Source organism: Triticum dicoccoides, chromosome 6A (assembly GCF_002162155.2).
Source record: "Triticum dicoccoides isolate Atlit2015 ecotype Zavitan chromosome 6A, WEW_v2.0, whole genome shotgun sequence".
Taxonomy (NCBI): Eukaryota; Viridiplantae; Streptophyta; class Magnoliopsida; order Poales; family Poaceae; genus Triticum; species Triticum dicoccoides.
The window spans coordinates 424,816,460-424,833,297 of NC_041390.1; the positions used below are offsets into that span (position 1 = coordinate 424,816,460).

The following is a 16,838-nucleotide window of genomic DNA, read 5'->3' on the forward strand; positions in this document are numbered from 1 at the left end:
CCGCACCACACTCCTCGTCGGCCGCCGCCCCACGATGCCGGGTGCCGCGCCGCGCCGCGCGGCTCCGGCCACCACCAACTCCGGCCCCGCGCCTCCTCCTCCGACCGGCTTCTCCTCCGCCGGAAATCATCTCCGGCGACCTCGGCGTCCGTGCGCGGATCCGGATCTAGATCTGGGAATAGTACTTCGGTTGACTTTTTCTCAGAAACCCTAACTATATTGCATATTTCTTCGTGCCGTAACTTTGCATCCGTAGATCCGTTTTGGGCGTGTAGCATATCAAAATGTTCGCCTCAGAGAGCACATCATTTCATCTCATTGCATCATTTTCATTTGAGCTCATCTTGATGCCCGAAATGTTGTTGGAAGAGGGCTATTTGAGTTAATTGTCAGATCTGCTGTACCAAATAGCTATTTGTCATTTTTGCCATGATTAATGTGTGCATGATATGCCCCTGAGCTCTACATAAGTTTTGTTACATGCTATGCCATCTTTCCAGAGGTGCTATCCATATATTTTTGTGATATGTGTGGTGACTAGTACAAGCTTGCAAAGTAGTGCATTCGTTAATGCTGATTTCAGGGACTTAGCAATTTCACTAAGTCCTTGATCTGCTTTTATCAATATGTCATATGTTCATGTTGTTTCCTAGTGATCCGTGCCTCTTTTGAGGATGATCAGTAAGTATGATTTGTTAATCTTGTAGTGCTCTATCCATCCATGTCTTTGTTTGCAATTATGGAGCAACCTAGCTTGAGTCAAACGAGCTCTACTTTTGCTATTTCGTGAATCTGGGCAGATTGTCTACTTGTTAGCGATTTTTCCGAGGATGTTGTAGTTGATCCGTGCATGCTATGTTGTTGTTCTTTGCCATGTCTAGCTTGTATAATGTGTATTCTTGATGGGTGTGTGCTTAGAATGTCATGCCTTGCTCTGTAGTGAGTTCATCGAGCTCGTAAACATGCCTACTTGCTATCATATTTGCATGCTCCAGTTTTTCTCTAAGTCTGTGATCTGATTATGTTTTTGTCATGTTCACATGCTTGCAATTGTATTTTCTGATCCCTTTTGGCTCAAGGTCACTAAGGGACTTTTGTTAAGCTCTTTGAGTATCTCAATGCCATGCCATGCCTTGCTTTGCCATGTTCAGTTCCTGTAGCATCTAGTTTTCTTGCTCCATAGTGTGCTACCTGATCTAAAATTCCAGGCTTGTGTTAATTTCACTAAGTCTGAAACCTCTTTACCAATTGTACTTTTGCCATGCTTGTTTGAACCTGTTAATGGATGAATTGGCCGTAGCTCAGTGTTCATCTTTTGTCAAGCATTATGAGTGGATCCCTGCCATGTATTTTGTTGCCATGTTTGAGTGTTGTAGCATAATTATCTTGTTGCATTTAGATGGCTACTTGCTGTTTATCGCAGACCGGTGTCATATTTGTTTTGCTTGCCATTTCCAAACCGTGCATCCGATTCCGGTGCTCTTTATATCGATTTCAACCGAAATCACCTCACCTTTCCAGTGGCACACTTGGATTTCCAAGTTGTGGCCAGGTTCATTCATTTCTTGTCAAATCTTGCATATGCATCACATATCGCATCCCGCATAGCATACCATGTTTGCATCATGTTGTTTGAGCTTTGCACGTGGTTGATTGTGTGCTTTTTGCTTATTTGTCTTGTTTGGGTAGAGCCGGGAGACGAGTTCGCTAACGAGGAGCCCGTTGAGTTTGCTTTCGAGGATCCAGTCAACTCTGACAACTTTGCAGGCAAGATGATCATACCCTCGAAATCACTTCTATCTTTGCTTTACTAGATGCTCACTCTTTTGCTATGCCTATGCTACGATGCCTACCACTTTCTTATCATGCCTCCCAAATTGCCATGTCAAACCTCTAACCCACCATGTCCTAGCAAACCGTTGATTGGCTATGTTACCGCTTTGCTCAGCCCCTCTTATAGCGTTGCTAGTTGCAGGTGAAGATTGGAGACTGTTCCTTGTTGGAACATTATTTTCTTGTTGGGATATCATTATATATCTTGTTATATTAATGCATCTATATACTTGGTAAAGGGTGGAAGGCTCGGCCTTTTGCCTAGTGTTTTGTTCCACTCTTGCCGCCCTAGTTTCCGTCATATCGGTATTATGTTCCCGGATTTTGCGTTCCTTACGCGGTTGGGTGATAATGGGAACCCCTTGACAGTTCGCCTTGAATAAAACTCCTCCAGCAATGCCCAACCTTGGTTTTACCATTTGCCACCTAGCCTCTTTTTCCCTTGGGTTTCCGAAGCCCAAGGGTCATCTTATTTAAACCCCCGGGCCAGTGCTCCTCTGAGTGTTGGTCCAACCTAGAGCCCCTTGCAGCGCCACCTCAGGGAAACTCGAGGGCTGGTTTTAGTTGTACGAATTGCTTATCCGAGTGTGCCCTGAGAACGAGATATGTGCAGCTCCTATCGGGATTTGTCGGCACATTTGGGCGGTGTTGCTGGATTTGTTTTAACTTGTCGAAGTTGTCTTGTAGAACCGGGATACCGAGTCTGATCGGAATGTCTCGGGAGAAGGTATATCCTTCGTTGACCGTGAGAGCTTGTCATGGGCTAAGTTGGGACTCCCCTGCAGGGATTTGAAATTTCGAAAGTTGCGCCCGCGGTTATGGGCAGATGGGAATTTGTTAATGTCCGGTTGTAGATAACTTGAACCTTAACTTAATTAAAATGAATCAACGGTGTGTGTTACCGTGATGGTCTCTTCTCGGCGGAGTCCGGGAAGTGAACATGGTGTTGGAGTAATGTTTGTCGTAGGTTGTTTCTCTAGTTCTTCGTTCACGCTTTGCCTTCTCTTCTCGCTCTCTTTTGCGAACAGGTTAGCCACCATATATGCTAGTCGCTTGCTGCAGCTCCACATATTTACCTTACCTTACCTATAAGCTTAAATAGTCTTGATCACGAGGGTGCGAGATTGCTGAGTCCCTGTGGCTCACAGATTACTTTCAAACCAGATGCAGGGCCTAATGACTCTGTTCCAGATGATGCGCTTGAGCTCAAGTGGGAGTTCGATGAAGACTCACGCCGATACTATGTGTCTTTCCCTGATGATCAGTAGTGGTGCCCAGTTGGGGCGATCGGGACCGTGTCGCGTGTTGGGTTGATCTTTTATTTTGGTACCATAGTCGGACCATGAGTGATTGGATGATGTAATGCTATTTATGTACTTTGTTTGACGTGGCGAGTGTAAGCCAACTATGTTACCTTTCCCTTTATTATCTATATTACATGGGATGTTGTGAAGATTACCTTACTTGTGACATTGCTTTCAATGCGGTTATGCCTCTAAGTCGTGCTCCGACACGTAGGAGATATAGCCGCATCGAGGGCGTTACACATATTTATCAAGATTAACATTGGAAAACAAAGATTCAATAGGAGTCACATCAATCACTTTAAGATCTTCATCATTATTTTCACGAAAACTGGAAGAACACGTTTTTATAAACAATCTTTCTTAGCGCGCATTTTTGCGGTTCTTTCTTTGCATTCATCAATGAAAATTATCATGACTTTGAGAGACTCATTGATATCATGCTTAGGTGGAATAGATCTAAGTTTCAAAGAATCAACATCAAGAGAAATTCTATCCACGTTCCTAGCCAAATCATCAATCTTAAGCAATTTTCCTTCAATCAAAGCATTGAAATTCTTTTACGAACTAATAAATTCTTTAACACTATTCTCAAATTCAGAGGGCATCTTATTATAATTTCCATAAAAATTGTTATAGGAATTACCATAGTTATTAGAGGAATTACTAGGAAATGGTCTAGGATTAAAATTACCTCTATACGCGTTATTACCAAAATTGTTCCTACCAACAAAATTCACATCCATATATTCATTATTGTTTTCAATCAAAGTAGACAAAGGCATATCATTAGGATCAATAGGAGCGTTCTTACTAGCAAACAATTTCATAAGCTCATCCATCTTTCCACTCAAAACATTTATTTCTTCAATTACATGCACTTTTTTACTAGTGGAAGATCTTTCGGTATGCCATTGGGAATAGTTAATCATAATATTATCTACGAGTTTAGTAGCTTCTCCTAAAGTAATTTCCATAAAAGTGCCCCCCGTGGCCGAATCTAAAAAGTTTCTAGAAGCAAAATTCAATCCGGCATAAAAATTTTATATAGTCATCCATAAATTCAAACCATGAGTAGGGCAATTTCTAATCATCAATTTCATCCTCTCCCAAGATTGTGCAACATGTTCATGATCAAGTTGCTTAAAATTCATAATATCGTTCCTAAGAGAGATGATCTTAGCGGGAGGGAAATACTTGGAAATAAAAGCATCTTTACACTTATTCCATGAATCAATACTATTTTTAGGCAAAGATGAAAACCAAGTTTTAGCGCGATCCCTAAGCGAGAAAGGAAATAACTTCAACTTGACAATATCATTATCCACATCTTTTTTATTTTGCATGTCACACAAATCAACGAAGTTATTAAAGATGGGATGCGGCATCTTCATTGGGAAGGTTGGAAAATTGATCTTTCATAACAAGATTCAGTAAAGCAATATTGATCTCACAAGATTCCGCATTAGCATCGGGAGCAATCGGAGTACTAATAAAATCATAGTTGTTGGTATTAGAAAACTCACAGAATTTGGTATTATCTTGAGCCATCGTGACAAAGTAAGCAATCCAACACACGAGCACACAAAAAGCAAGCGAAGAAGACAAACGCAAGAGAGGCGAAGAAAAGGCGAATCTTTTCGAAAATAGTTTTAGAATTGGGGGAGAGGAAAACATGAGACAAATGACGAATAATGTAATGCGAGAGATGAGAGTTTATGATGGATACCTGGTATGTCTTGGCTTGGTCTAGATCTCCCCGGCAACGGCGCCAGAAATACTTCTTACTACCTCTTGAGCTTGCGTTGGTTTTTCCTTGAAGAGGAAAGGGTGATGCAGCAAAGTAGCATAAGTATTTCCCTTAGTTTTGAGAACCAAGGTATCAATACAGTAGGAGACTACGCAACAAGCCATTGAATACCTGCACAAACAAACACCAACTTGCAACCAACGTGACAAAGGGGTTCTCAATCCCTTCATGGTTATTCGCAAAGTGAGATCTGATAGAGATGGATAAACGGTAAAGTAATATTTTTGGTATTTTTGGTTTATGGGACGGAAAGTAAAAGATTGCAAAGTAAGGGAACGGTGACAGAAATTGGCAAGTTGACGGGAAACTAATATGATGGAAAATAGACCCGGGGGCCTTAGGTTTCACTAGAGGCTTCTCTCAAGATAGCAAATAATACGGTGGGTGAACAAATTACTGCCGAGTAATTGATAGAAAAGCGCAAAGTTATGAAGACATCTAAGGCAATGATCATGAATATAGACATCACGTCCGTGTCAATAGACCGAACCGATTCTTCATCTACTACTATTACTCCACACATCGACCGACTCCTGCCTGCATCTAGAGTATTAAGTTCATAAGAATAGAGTAACGCATTAAGCAAGATGACATGATGTAGCGGGATTAACTCAAGCAATATGATGAAAACCCCATCTTGTTATCCTTGATGGCAACAATACAATAAGTGTCGTTTTCCCCTTCTGTCACTAGGATCAAGCACCGCAAGATTGAACCCAAAGCTAACCACTTCTCCCATTGCAAGAAAAACCAATCTAGTTGGCCAAACCAAATCGATAGTTTGAAGAGACTTACAAAGATATCAAATCATGCATAAAAGAATTCAGAGGAGATTCAAATAATATTCATAGATAAGTTGATCATAAAACCACAATTCATCGGATCTCGGCAAACACACCGCAAAAGAGTATTACATCGAATAGATCTCCAAGAACATCGAGGAGAACTTTGTATTGAGAATCAAAAAGAGAGAAGAAGCCATCTAGCTACTAGCTATTGACCCGTAGGTCTGAAGTAAACTACTCACGCTTCATCGGAGAGGCAATGATGTTGATGTAGAAGCCCTCCGTGATCGATTTCCCCTTCGACAGGATGCCAGAAAAGGCCCCAAGATGGGATCTCAAGGGTACAGAAGGTCACCGCGATGGAAAAGTGATTTCGTGGCTCCCCTGGATGTTTTTGGGGTATAAGAGTATATATAGGAGAAAGAATTAGGGCAGAAGAGCTATGAGGGGCCCACAAGGTCGGGGGGCGCGCCCTCTACCCTTGTGGCCCCCTCGAGGCTCCTCTGACTTGTCCTCCAAGTCTTCTGGGTGTCTTCTGGTTCAAGAAAAACCATCGTGAAAGTTTTATTCCGTTTGGACTCCATTTGGTTTTCCTTTTCTGCGAAACTCTAAAACAAGAAAAAAAAAACAGAAATTGGCACTGGGCTCTAGGTTAATAGGTTAGTCCTAAAAATCATATAAAATAGTATATTAATGCATATAAAACATTCAAAACAGATAATATAATAACATGGAACAATCAAAAATTATAGATACGTTAAAGACGTATCATTAAGTGCTATGAATTACTGGAAATTTAGTGGTTGCTTTTTGGGTGTGAAGAAGTGTCAAACTAAAATACCCAATAAGGAAAAGCATTAGCTCTCCCTAAAAAGGAGGTGATCCTATGGCACCTTTCAATATGGCTATCTTGTCACGACTTCACTCCACTCGCAAGCTTAGACTTGGGCATCCCCTCCTTATGGTCTTAGGCTTTCCCAAACAAAACATACCTCCTTGTATTCACACTCAAATGAGAGTGGACTAAATTTGACTTCCATGTAATATCTTATTAGAATCCCTAGACTCTCATGAGCAATCCATGATTTCAAAATTAGGCGTATCGTAGGTAAACTAGGATTCTTGTACTCATCAATTTCACTGAAGATTGATAGCCATCATCGTCCATTGAGGATGTTTCATTCGAATTCCCACTAGTACAAAAAATAGGCATTAGAAGCCGCCCTCGCAGGCGGTTGTAATAAAAAATACGAAGCCGACTGTAATAATATTTCAGAGGCGGTTAGTTTTGTTCCAAAAACTATCGAAGGCGGTTCCAAAAGTGAATCGCTTGTAGAATGTGTGGAGGCGGTTAGAAATATAAAACCGCCCCCAGTTAAGAATTATTCGAGGCAATTTTTAAGTTGTAACCACATGTGTCATGCCACCACATATCCTTTATCTATCCTCTACCCCCTTCCTCACCCCATTCCAAGCCTCTTCGTCACTGGCATGTGGCTGTGGTGTAGTGTGTGACCTGCGCACTCGTCGTGTTGCATCGCCACGCCGCACGCCTCCACCTTACTTGGAACGACTAAGGTTAGGGTTATTTTTCCTTCCTCTGAATCCCCCACACAGAAATTTGAATTATAAAGTGCTTAATTATACAACACCATTACATCGCACATAGATTACAACAACTGTTAGTACTACAACTATTGTTTAATTAGTACTACCAGTACTACATAATATTAACATTGCTAGACATAGTACTAAAAACAAGCTACCTAAAGTACTCTTCGTCGGAGCAGAGGTCGATGACCTCTGTTTTGCCACAGCCGAAGGCCTCCTCGTAGTGGATGCCGCCCTTCGGCATCCTAGCCATCGGGTCATCGTCGTCGGTGTCACAAAACTCGGCGAACATGGCATTGCACCCGTGCTTGGTTTTGGCCAAGAACATGCGGTTTGGGTTAACCTTGCGCTCGTCAGCCACCGATTTTGCGATGGCAAGATTTTCTGCCATCGCCTCGGGGTCCACGTGGATGCCACTGATGGAGGCGATGTCCGTGCAATCGACGGTGAGGTGCTCCTCCAAAACCCAGTGGTACTCGGCATGGGCCTCCTCGAAGGAGAAGTTGTTGTCCTCCACGCCCTCCACCTCTAACACCAACTTCAAAGAGGAGATCCGATTGACGGTCATGGTGGCGGCAGCGGCGACCAGCGCAACGACCTGCATCGTGATTTTGTCTCGTCGGCGAGGGTGAGCCGGACATACTATGTGGGGCACCTCCGCACCATGGCTCAAACAACGTAGACATTGAATTAGAGATTTGGGAGCGACAATGGTCTAGATCAGAGAATAGTCGGGTTGGGGTTTAGGGTGGCGGAGAGGTGGATTTATAGCCGGCTGTATAAGCTGGGATTGGGCGGCGCAGCGTATGAGGCCATGCATGCTAGTGGTGCTCCTACTACAAGTTTCGTCCACGCTATAATTGATTCATCTTCTTTGTAAAATGCAGACTCTTCAACTTCTTTGCTAAAATGCAAACTGCTTTTTTTCGCGAATACGCGCGGAGCGTATCATTCCATTGATAGAAGGGGAGAACAAACAGTGGCGAACCTCATTAAGCGTACACTAAAAGGCGCTTATGAGGTCGCAATGAGCAGGGAAAGGGGTTGCTCAGCCCGCATACAACAAAATCAGGTTACACCAATGATCGAACTAAGCCCTCAAGCACCAGCGTTAGCCCACATGCGAGCTTCCTCCTTGATGTCATGAATCCGGACGGTGGTAGAAGGGGTTGCGTCGTCGAAGATGAGGCGTTGCGATGCCTCCAGATGCTCCATGCAGTTAGCGAGACGAGGGAGGCAAGGCCTTTGCGTTGGCCTGTCGAGGAGTCATGGAGGGCCACAACCCACCAGTCATAGAAGTCCATGGTGCCGTCCGGAGGGGGCGTAGTAAGACGACACCAGGATAGGATATTGTACCACACAATGCGGGCCACGACGCACCCCATGAGAAGGTGGTGCATCGTCTCTTCGTTCTGGTCGCAGAGTGCACAGGCGGCATTGTGGGGTAGACCATGGCGGGCAAGGCGAGCCGAGGTCCAGCATCGGTCGAGGCCGGCAAGCCAGAGGAAAATCTTGATCCCCTCCGGTGCCCAGGGCTTCCAAGTGAGGCTCCAAGTCGGGGAAGCAATTGAACCTTGGAAGAGCGCGAGGTGGCAAGACTTGGCGGAGTAGGTACCGCTCTTAGTCCATTTCCAGTGGATGGAGTCCGGTGAGCTTTGGAGCGAGATACCACTAAGGCGCCGCCAGACCTCCACGTACTGGATGGTGGACTCCACCCCCAGGGCCCCTTGGATGTCGCGGATCCAGGCCCTGCCAGGGATTGCGTCGGATACAAGCCGGCGGGTACGGCGTTGCTTAGGAACAAGGGCAACAAGGGCGGGGGCAATCTCGGCGATGGAGGAGTCATCAAGCCAAGGGTTAGTCCAAAAACGACCGAGAGTCCAGGAGGTCGAGGCACAGAAGATCTGCCTCACATCGGAGGCAGCGGGCAGGTGAAGGTGGCTCCAGGGTCCCGTCGGGTCGGTGGCCTGGAGCCATAGCCAGCATGCGCGCAGCGCGATGCCAGTGCGTTGAAGATCTCGGATGCCGAGGCCCCCAAGTTGCCGTCGCCGGCACACCCTTTGCCAGTTAATGGGGCAGCTGCCAGACCTACCGTCCTTGCTGTCGTGCCATAAGAAATCTCGAATGATGCGGTTCGCCAACTTCAAGATTGTGGGGCAGAGTGCCATGGCGAGCATGATGTGCACGGGCATCGCCGTGAGGACGTGTCGAACAAGAGTGAGTCTCTCGCCACGGGAGAGAAGCGAGGCTCGCCAGGAGGATAGCTTCCTTGTAAGGTTGTCGATCAAGGGCATGAGGGCCGAAGAGTGGATCCTGCGAATCGAGAGCGGCAGTCCAAGGTATTTGACCGGGAAGGAGGACACTTGGCAGGCAAGAGTTGCGCCCATCGCAGTTGTAGCCTCATCAAAGCACTGAATGGGGGTGACCGAGCATTTGGCGTAGTTGGTGTGGAGATCGGATGCCGCCCCGAAGATGTGCAGGATGGCCTTGACGGAGGTCAGCTCGTTCTCGTCCGGGTGGCAGAACAAGACAACGGCATCTGCGAATAGGGAGATGCTCGAGGCAATCCGCCTGGAGGTAAGCCGGCGAAGAACTCCCACGCTAACCGCATACTGCATGAGGGTGTTAAGCGCGTCAATGACCAGGACGAACAACATGGGGGAAACAGGATCGCCCTGGCGCAGCCCCTTCTCATGGAGGACCGGTGGGCCTAGTTTCCCATTGATGAGGACTCGAGTCTTGGTCGTGGAGAGAAGAATGGAGATCCACTCACACCAACGTGGCCCAAATCCGGGGTGTTACAGGGTCTCGAGCAGGAAGGCCCAAGAGACGAAGTCGAAAGCTCTAGCAATGTCCAACTTGAGCATAACTCACGAGGCGCGAATCTGATGGAGGTATCGAGCTGTCTGTTGCACCAACAGGAAGTTGTCATGAACCGAGCGTCCAGCCACAAACACGCTCTGGTTCGTGGAGACAAGTTCACCGAGCCTAGGAGCGAGGCGAAGCGATAACACCTTAGCAAACAGCTTGTCAACGAGGTGAATGAGGCTGATCGGCCGGTAGTCGAAGAGCGTTGAAGCGTCGGCCTTCTTAGGCAGAAGAACAATTAGGGCTTCATTGAGCTTCTGGAAGCCGCGCCCATTGCCAATGAATAGCTTATCAAAGGCCTCGCAGAAGTCAGCTTTGATGATTGGCCAACACGAGCGTAGGAACTCCGAGGAGAATCCGTTCGGGCCCAGTGATTTGCCCGTGGGGAGCTGCTTGATGGCATTCCAGAGCTCGTCCTCGGAAAAAGGTCTCTCAAGCTCGGAGAGGTTGAAGCTGCGCCTATCCATGGCGCCGAGGTTCAGGGTGAAGGGACGCCCATCGGTAGAACCAAGGATGCCCGTGAAGTGCTCAAAGGCTGCGCGAGCCAGGCCCTCCTCGCTGCGGATCACATCATCCCTAACACGCAGTTCAGCAATGAAGTTCTTTTGTTGCCTATGCGCGGCATGGATCTTGTAGAAGGCTGAGTTGGTTTCCCCATCCCAAAGCCAGGCAAATCTAGTGCGTTGACGCTGAATTGATCGCTCTAGGGAAGCGAGACCCAGGTAGGCTCGCTTAAGCTCCTGGCGGAGCCAGGTTTCCGCCGGGGAAAGGGGGAGAAGGTCCTGCGCGGCATCCAGGCGCGCGATGAGCTCGCGAGCAATCATTGGCTGAATTGTGATGTGGCCTAGCTTCTTAGCGCTCCAACTCTGAAGATGCTTGGTCGTAGCTTTGAGACGAGCGTAGATGCGCCGGAACAGGTCTGGGTCCAGGGGCACCAAGGCCCAAGCCCCAGTCACCACGGCCTGGAAGCCCTCAAGTTTGGGCCAGAAGCGCTCGAAGTGGAAGCGCCTGGGGGCCCGTGAGCGCGGGGTGCAGTCGACCACGGGAGGGCAATGATCAGAGGTCGTGGAGGCCAAGCAACGTAGCATGCAAGCGGGGTGTGTCGTCTCCCAGGAAGGGATGCAAAGCACCCTGTCATTACGCATAAGCATTGGGGAGTCCTGCTCATTCGACCATGTATACCGCCGGCCGTGAAGGTACATGTCATGGAGTTCCATGTCCACAACAAAGCGCCAGAAACGGTGCATGATGCGACGGTTTAGCCAATTGTTGTTCTTGTCATCAGCGCTAAGGATCATATTGAAGTCTCCCCCGAGCAGCCAAGGGCCGGCGATAGTGTCACGGAGATCATGAAGCTCATTGAGGAAGCTGATCTTCTCGGTGTCGCCTTACGGTCCATAGGCCCCCGCAAGCCACCAGTGTTGATCACCCGAGAGCGAGCTCACTAGGAGCGTGACGTGGTGGTCACCAATGGAAGGGTTAGATAGAGTAGCCAGTGCATGCTGCCAAGTAATGAGAACTCTGCCACGGGTGCCGTCCGCGGGGAGGAAGAAGAAATCCTAGAAGCAGGGGCCTAACGTTTCACGCACAAGATCCAACGAGACCAAAGAAAGCTTTGTTTCCTCAAGACAAACGATACAAGGGGGGAAGCGGAGAGCGCGGTTTGGACGGTCGTACGCTTCGCGCAGCTATTCAAGCCGCGGATGTTCCAAAATACAATTTTTTGCTATCCATGGTGGCGCAAACATCGCGGCCAAATCTCGACAAGGCGTGGCTCGGCCTCCGGTCTGGTTGACGGCACTATGCTCTCAAGCAGTTGTCGGGGCACCGACCAGCCATAGAACTCCGCGAATGCCTGTACAACGTCAGCAGCCAGAGGCTTGGCGAAGAGCTTGGCATACTGCTCCAGAGCCTTGGCAGAGGCCGGCTCATCGTCTTTGAGAATCCCAAGTCTGCGAAGGAGGACGTGCTTCGCTTTAGTCTTAGAGTCAAGGCCCCGGTCCGCCTTAGCAATCCGATCACTCCGGCATGGAGTGGAGTCAATCGGGATGGCCCGTCGTCGACAGGGTCCAGGGGATGGGAGCAACGCTACGGTTGGGGCTTGAACGGCCTCGATGAATTGCTGGAGGGGAGGGGTTGGTGGCGTGTCTTGGACCGTGGCAACAGCTAGGGACTCGTGCATGGCCTGGCTGGCAAGCACATCATGTGGGGCATCGTACCCGGCGCTGCATGGGGGCGGGCTTTCCCCATGCATGGTACGTGCGGCAGCAGCAGGAAGCGCCAAACCAGGTGGGCCCGCGGACGAGACATCCCCATGCATAGCCAGGCTGTCGGGGGGTGGTGGCCAAGGCGCAGATCCCAGGGCTCCCGACAGGATCAGAAGCTCCAGTCCCTGACGACCGTGCGGGGGAGACAGCAGTTGGGGATCCAAGGCCCGACGTGGGCGGGATGTCGCCAATCAGCAGCAGGCGCGGAGGCGTTGGTGGTGGGCCATGCACAGAAGCCTCGCACGAATCCTCGATTGGCGCAGCGACAAGGAGTTGATGGACTGGCATCGGATCGCCCTGGTGCGCGGGCCCAGGTGCCGGGCAGCCCGATGATTGGGCAGGGGCGGCGCGGGCAGGAATCTCCTGGCCGTTCTCAGCGCGAGCCAGCGCCGGGTTTCAAATTTCGAAACTAGTCCACGGCGCGGACTGGCAGGTGCTTTGGCGCGGAGCGGTTGCTTTATCCAAATGCAGCGGGTAGGACAAACGCTGCTGAGGTGGTGGCCTGGCATTCTGACTCGGGGAGGAAGGGTAGGGGCCCAGCAAGCCTTGGTATCCATGGAAGGGCGGGTGGCGGCGACCACGGTGATGCCGGCCACCGTGGGCAGCCCCAGCGGCGCCGGAGCCAGGGCGACGCGGCGGAAAGTCATGGCAGCGCGGCCACTTAGGAGGCAGTGGAGGGGAGTCGCAGGCGTCATCTCCGTTGGTTCCCCCACCATCAGAAACCGGCCTGGAAGGCGGCGACGACGTCGGCGGGAACCTGTAGTCTTCGGCCTGGGAGACATGGATCGCGACCGGAAACCATGCCAAGGTGAGGGCAAAACAGCTCACACAGTCGGTCGAGGCATCGAGCGGCACGCCATCGTCCACCGGAAGAAGCAGCTCGGATGTCCGAGGGATGGGGTCGAGGTTCATCGTCCATATGCCGTGAGGCAAAAGACGGACATGTCACTGCCACTGGCAGTCTCAGGAGCAAGTGCCTCGATCATGCATAACGGTGCGAGGAGGGTCTCGGCCGAGGAACGATGCCAACCGTGGTCTGGAATCCCGGTAATCTCAGTGAAGATGCGCATGCAGGCGGTGACAAGCTCGGCGCCGGCGAGGTTGCCCCATGGGCTGAACAGCAAGCGAAACTTGCGCGTACGCAGGTTCGTCGCAGCAACACGGGCACGGATGTCGCCGGAGCGGAAGCGTACCAGGAAATCCTCAGGATGGCGGTGCACGAAGAAATCGCGTGCGTCCGGGCCATGTCGCGAGGCGATGGCCTCCGCCACCTCGGAGCTGGAGACGCGGGTGCGGTTGCCCGCAACAGTGACGATGCGCGCACGGCCTAGGGCCGCCTCCGCATCGCGCACCTCGACAGACAGCGGCATGTAGCAGATGGCTCCGGCCGGGCAGAGCGAGGGGTGGCCAAAAAAGGGCATGGGGCTGCGCACGGAGTCGCGGGAGTTGCCGATGGCGGACACCGAAGGAGCAGGGGAGGTCACCGTGGCCGGGGCGGGCGAGCCAGCGTCGAGAGTTGGAGAGGGCACGCTGGCGGACAGGGGCGAATGGGCGGCGCCGGCACCAGAGACTAGGGCTGGACCAAAAGCTCGTAGCTCGTGAGCTTAATGAGCGCTCGATAGTTCGGCTCGTTAAGCTCATAGCTCGCTTCTTAATGAACAGAGCCAATCGTTGATTATAGCTTGTTAAGCTTAACGAGCTTAACGAGTGAGCTAACGAGTTTCACGAGTAGCTCGTTAAGCTCGTTAGCAACAACACAACACATATTTTTATCTTATGTGACAAACTTTTTGTAGCATCTCAACCCATCTATTTAATCTAATCAACATATGAGGCAACAAACTAATTCATTTCTTTTTGTAGTCACCATATTTCATCTTGAAAACCATACCTACACATTCATCATGTATATCATAACATATTATAATCTGTTAACGAGCGCTTGCGAGCTTAACGAGCTTCAAACGAGCCGAGCCAAGCAGGGTTTTCTGCTCGTTAATCTTAACGAGCTTAACGAGCCGAGCCTTAACGAGCACGAGCTTAATGAGTACGAGCTTAACGAGCCGAGCTGCTCGTTAGTCCACCCCTACCAGAGACGGACCTAGGGGAGGCAGGGCGGCATGGCCCCACCAACACTGGAGGTCGAGGACTCCGATGAGCACAGGCGTGGGCGCTTGGCCGGGGGAGCCCCGACAGCGAGGCGGGGGCGAGGCAGGGTGCAAGCGCGGGCGATGTGGCCGTAGAAGCCACAACGACGGCAACGCCAGTCATGGCGGCACTTGGAGCGAGGGTGCCCTGGGTAGCGGGACTTGGAGAAGACGTCGGAGTCACGACGCGCCGGAGGAGGAGAGGCCGGGCGGCACGGCGGGGCGCTGCGATGGGGCCTCGGCCGGTGCTGGCGCGGGGAGCGGAGTCGGCGGTCATGGCGGCCCCTGGCAACCTCCCAGGGCGCCTCATCAGCGGGCTCCTCCACCGGGAGCACTGGCGGAGCTACTCACGGGCAAAACCGTGCCGTGGCCCGCCCAGCAAAATTGCCAAACTTTTTTTTAATACATATGCTCAAAGCCCAGCCCACAGCCACATAGCGCACAGCCCATAATCAATAGCGTCATGGCCCAAAGCCCCAAACGCTCAGTCCAATAAAGCTGCACACCGCACCCACCGCTCACATCCATCCCCATCCCCTGTTCGGGGACTCCACTAGGACGACTAGGGCACGGCGCCGGCCGACGGCAGAGGTCCGGCTAGTCGGAGCTAGCCCCTACCCTTCCCAGTAGCAATCCATCCCGCATCCCAGCATCCTCCATCTGATGTGGCCGCAGTAGCTGCAGCGGCGACCCGGCCAGTGGCGATCCGGCAGCAGCAGCAGCAAGCAGAGTAACAAGCAGCGGCTGCTATTGAGCTGCCGGTCCTTGTGACGAATGACCACTCCGGCGTCATTGCCGTGCTGCAGGTGACCCAGACATAGGTGAATTCCTCTCTTGATTTGTAGAGTACAGTAGTATGTAACAGCACAGGTGACCCAGGATCGGAAAGCTGATTTGTACCATGAATCCATGATGACCATGACTGATGGTAAGCTACTGTGGCTTCTTTTGTTTAGTACTAGTATATATGTACATAAATATGTGTGTGCATCTTCTAATCAATGAGAACAAGTATGCAGCTCCATACTGTCTATGCCTACTGAAATAGTATATGGTTCAAATTTTCATATTTTTTTTGTGCTCTTCATTAGTTTGGCCCGCCCAGTTTTTTCATTGTAGCTCCGCCACTGACCGGGAGCACGCGGTGGATCTCCGAGCGCGGGATCCGCCTGGGGCGACCACAGTCGCCGGCACATGGGAAGGCGCGGGCTCGTCGCAGAACGCCTGGCGGTAGGAGCGGAGCGGGCTCACCGAGGGCGGCGGGCTATCCTCCAGCCAGCGCAGCTCACGGAGACGGCCCCCACCAGAAGGCGCTGGAGATGACATGCCCCAGGAGGCGGGCTTCGGCTGGTGGACGCCGGGCCGGAGTGGCCGCCGGCAGTGGCTTGGGGTGGGAGCGGGGAGCAGGTCCGTCGTCGGCCTGTCGTCCTCCGCGACGTGTGTGTTTGTGTTTCAGGCCTCGGATCGAGAAGAGGTTGTCCTATCGATTAGCCTACTTTCATCCCCGTTGGTTTAACTTGTCTGCAACTGGAAATTGCTTAAACTTCTCTGCTAAGTGCTGCTGAATGGCTTGCTTTATATTTTCAATAACCTGGCCGTATTTTCGACATGCAGATCGATTTTAGTTGCACTGCACAAAAGGAACATGCGCTTAACTATGTGCTTTAGAGATATATAAATGGCAGCAACTATGGACTCATGTTTGTTTGTCTGCCGCAACATCCTATATGAGGCGCAGGGGTATCATCTTCTCAACTACATTCAATAAAGGAAAAAAAAAATATGCTAGTTCCTCTGTTTCTAAATATAAGTTTTTGTAGAGATTTCAACATTGCATTGCATAGGGATGCATATAGACATGTTTTAGAATGTAGATTCACTCGTTTTACTCCGTATGTAATCTATGTTAAAATCTCTAAAAATACTTATATTTAGGAACGGAGGGAGTATATTACTTGCATGCATTAACCAATTTTTGTTTGTCATACAGGTTACTTATGATACCCGTCAAACATATATATAGAAGTGACATCGCATTTCAAGATTTGTAGACTGCTCGAGATGACTAGGCGTAGATACATAAGTTGGTTGTGGACTTGTAAAACTTTTGTACTATGTGAACGTCATTGTATTACGTGAACTTGTAAAACTGCAAACGAATAATAATGTGTATGCCTTTGTACTTATGTATTTCAGTGTTTTTTATGTGAATT

General features: G+C 49.9%; 1 long non-coding RNA gene across 1 annotated transcript; it reads left to right on the top strand.

Moving 5' to 3' along the window:
* Positions 1–14,536: 14,536 nt before the first annotated feature.
* LOC119317100 lies at positions 14,537–16,811 on the top strand. Its single transcript, XR_005153515.1, has 2 exons — positions 14,537–16,365; positions 16,616–16,811. It is a non-coding gene; the product is annotated as an uncharacterized LOC119317100 (long non-coding RNA).
* The last annotated feature ends 27 nt before the right edge of the window (positions 16,812–16,838 follow it).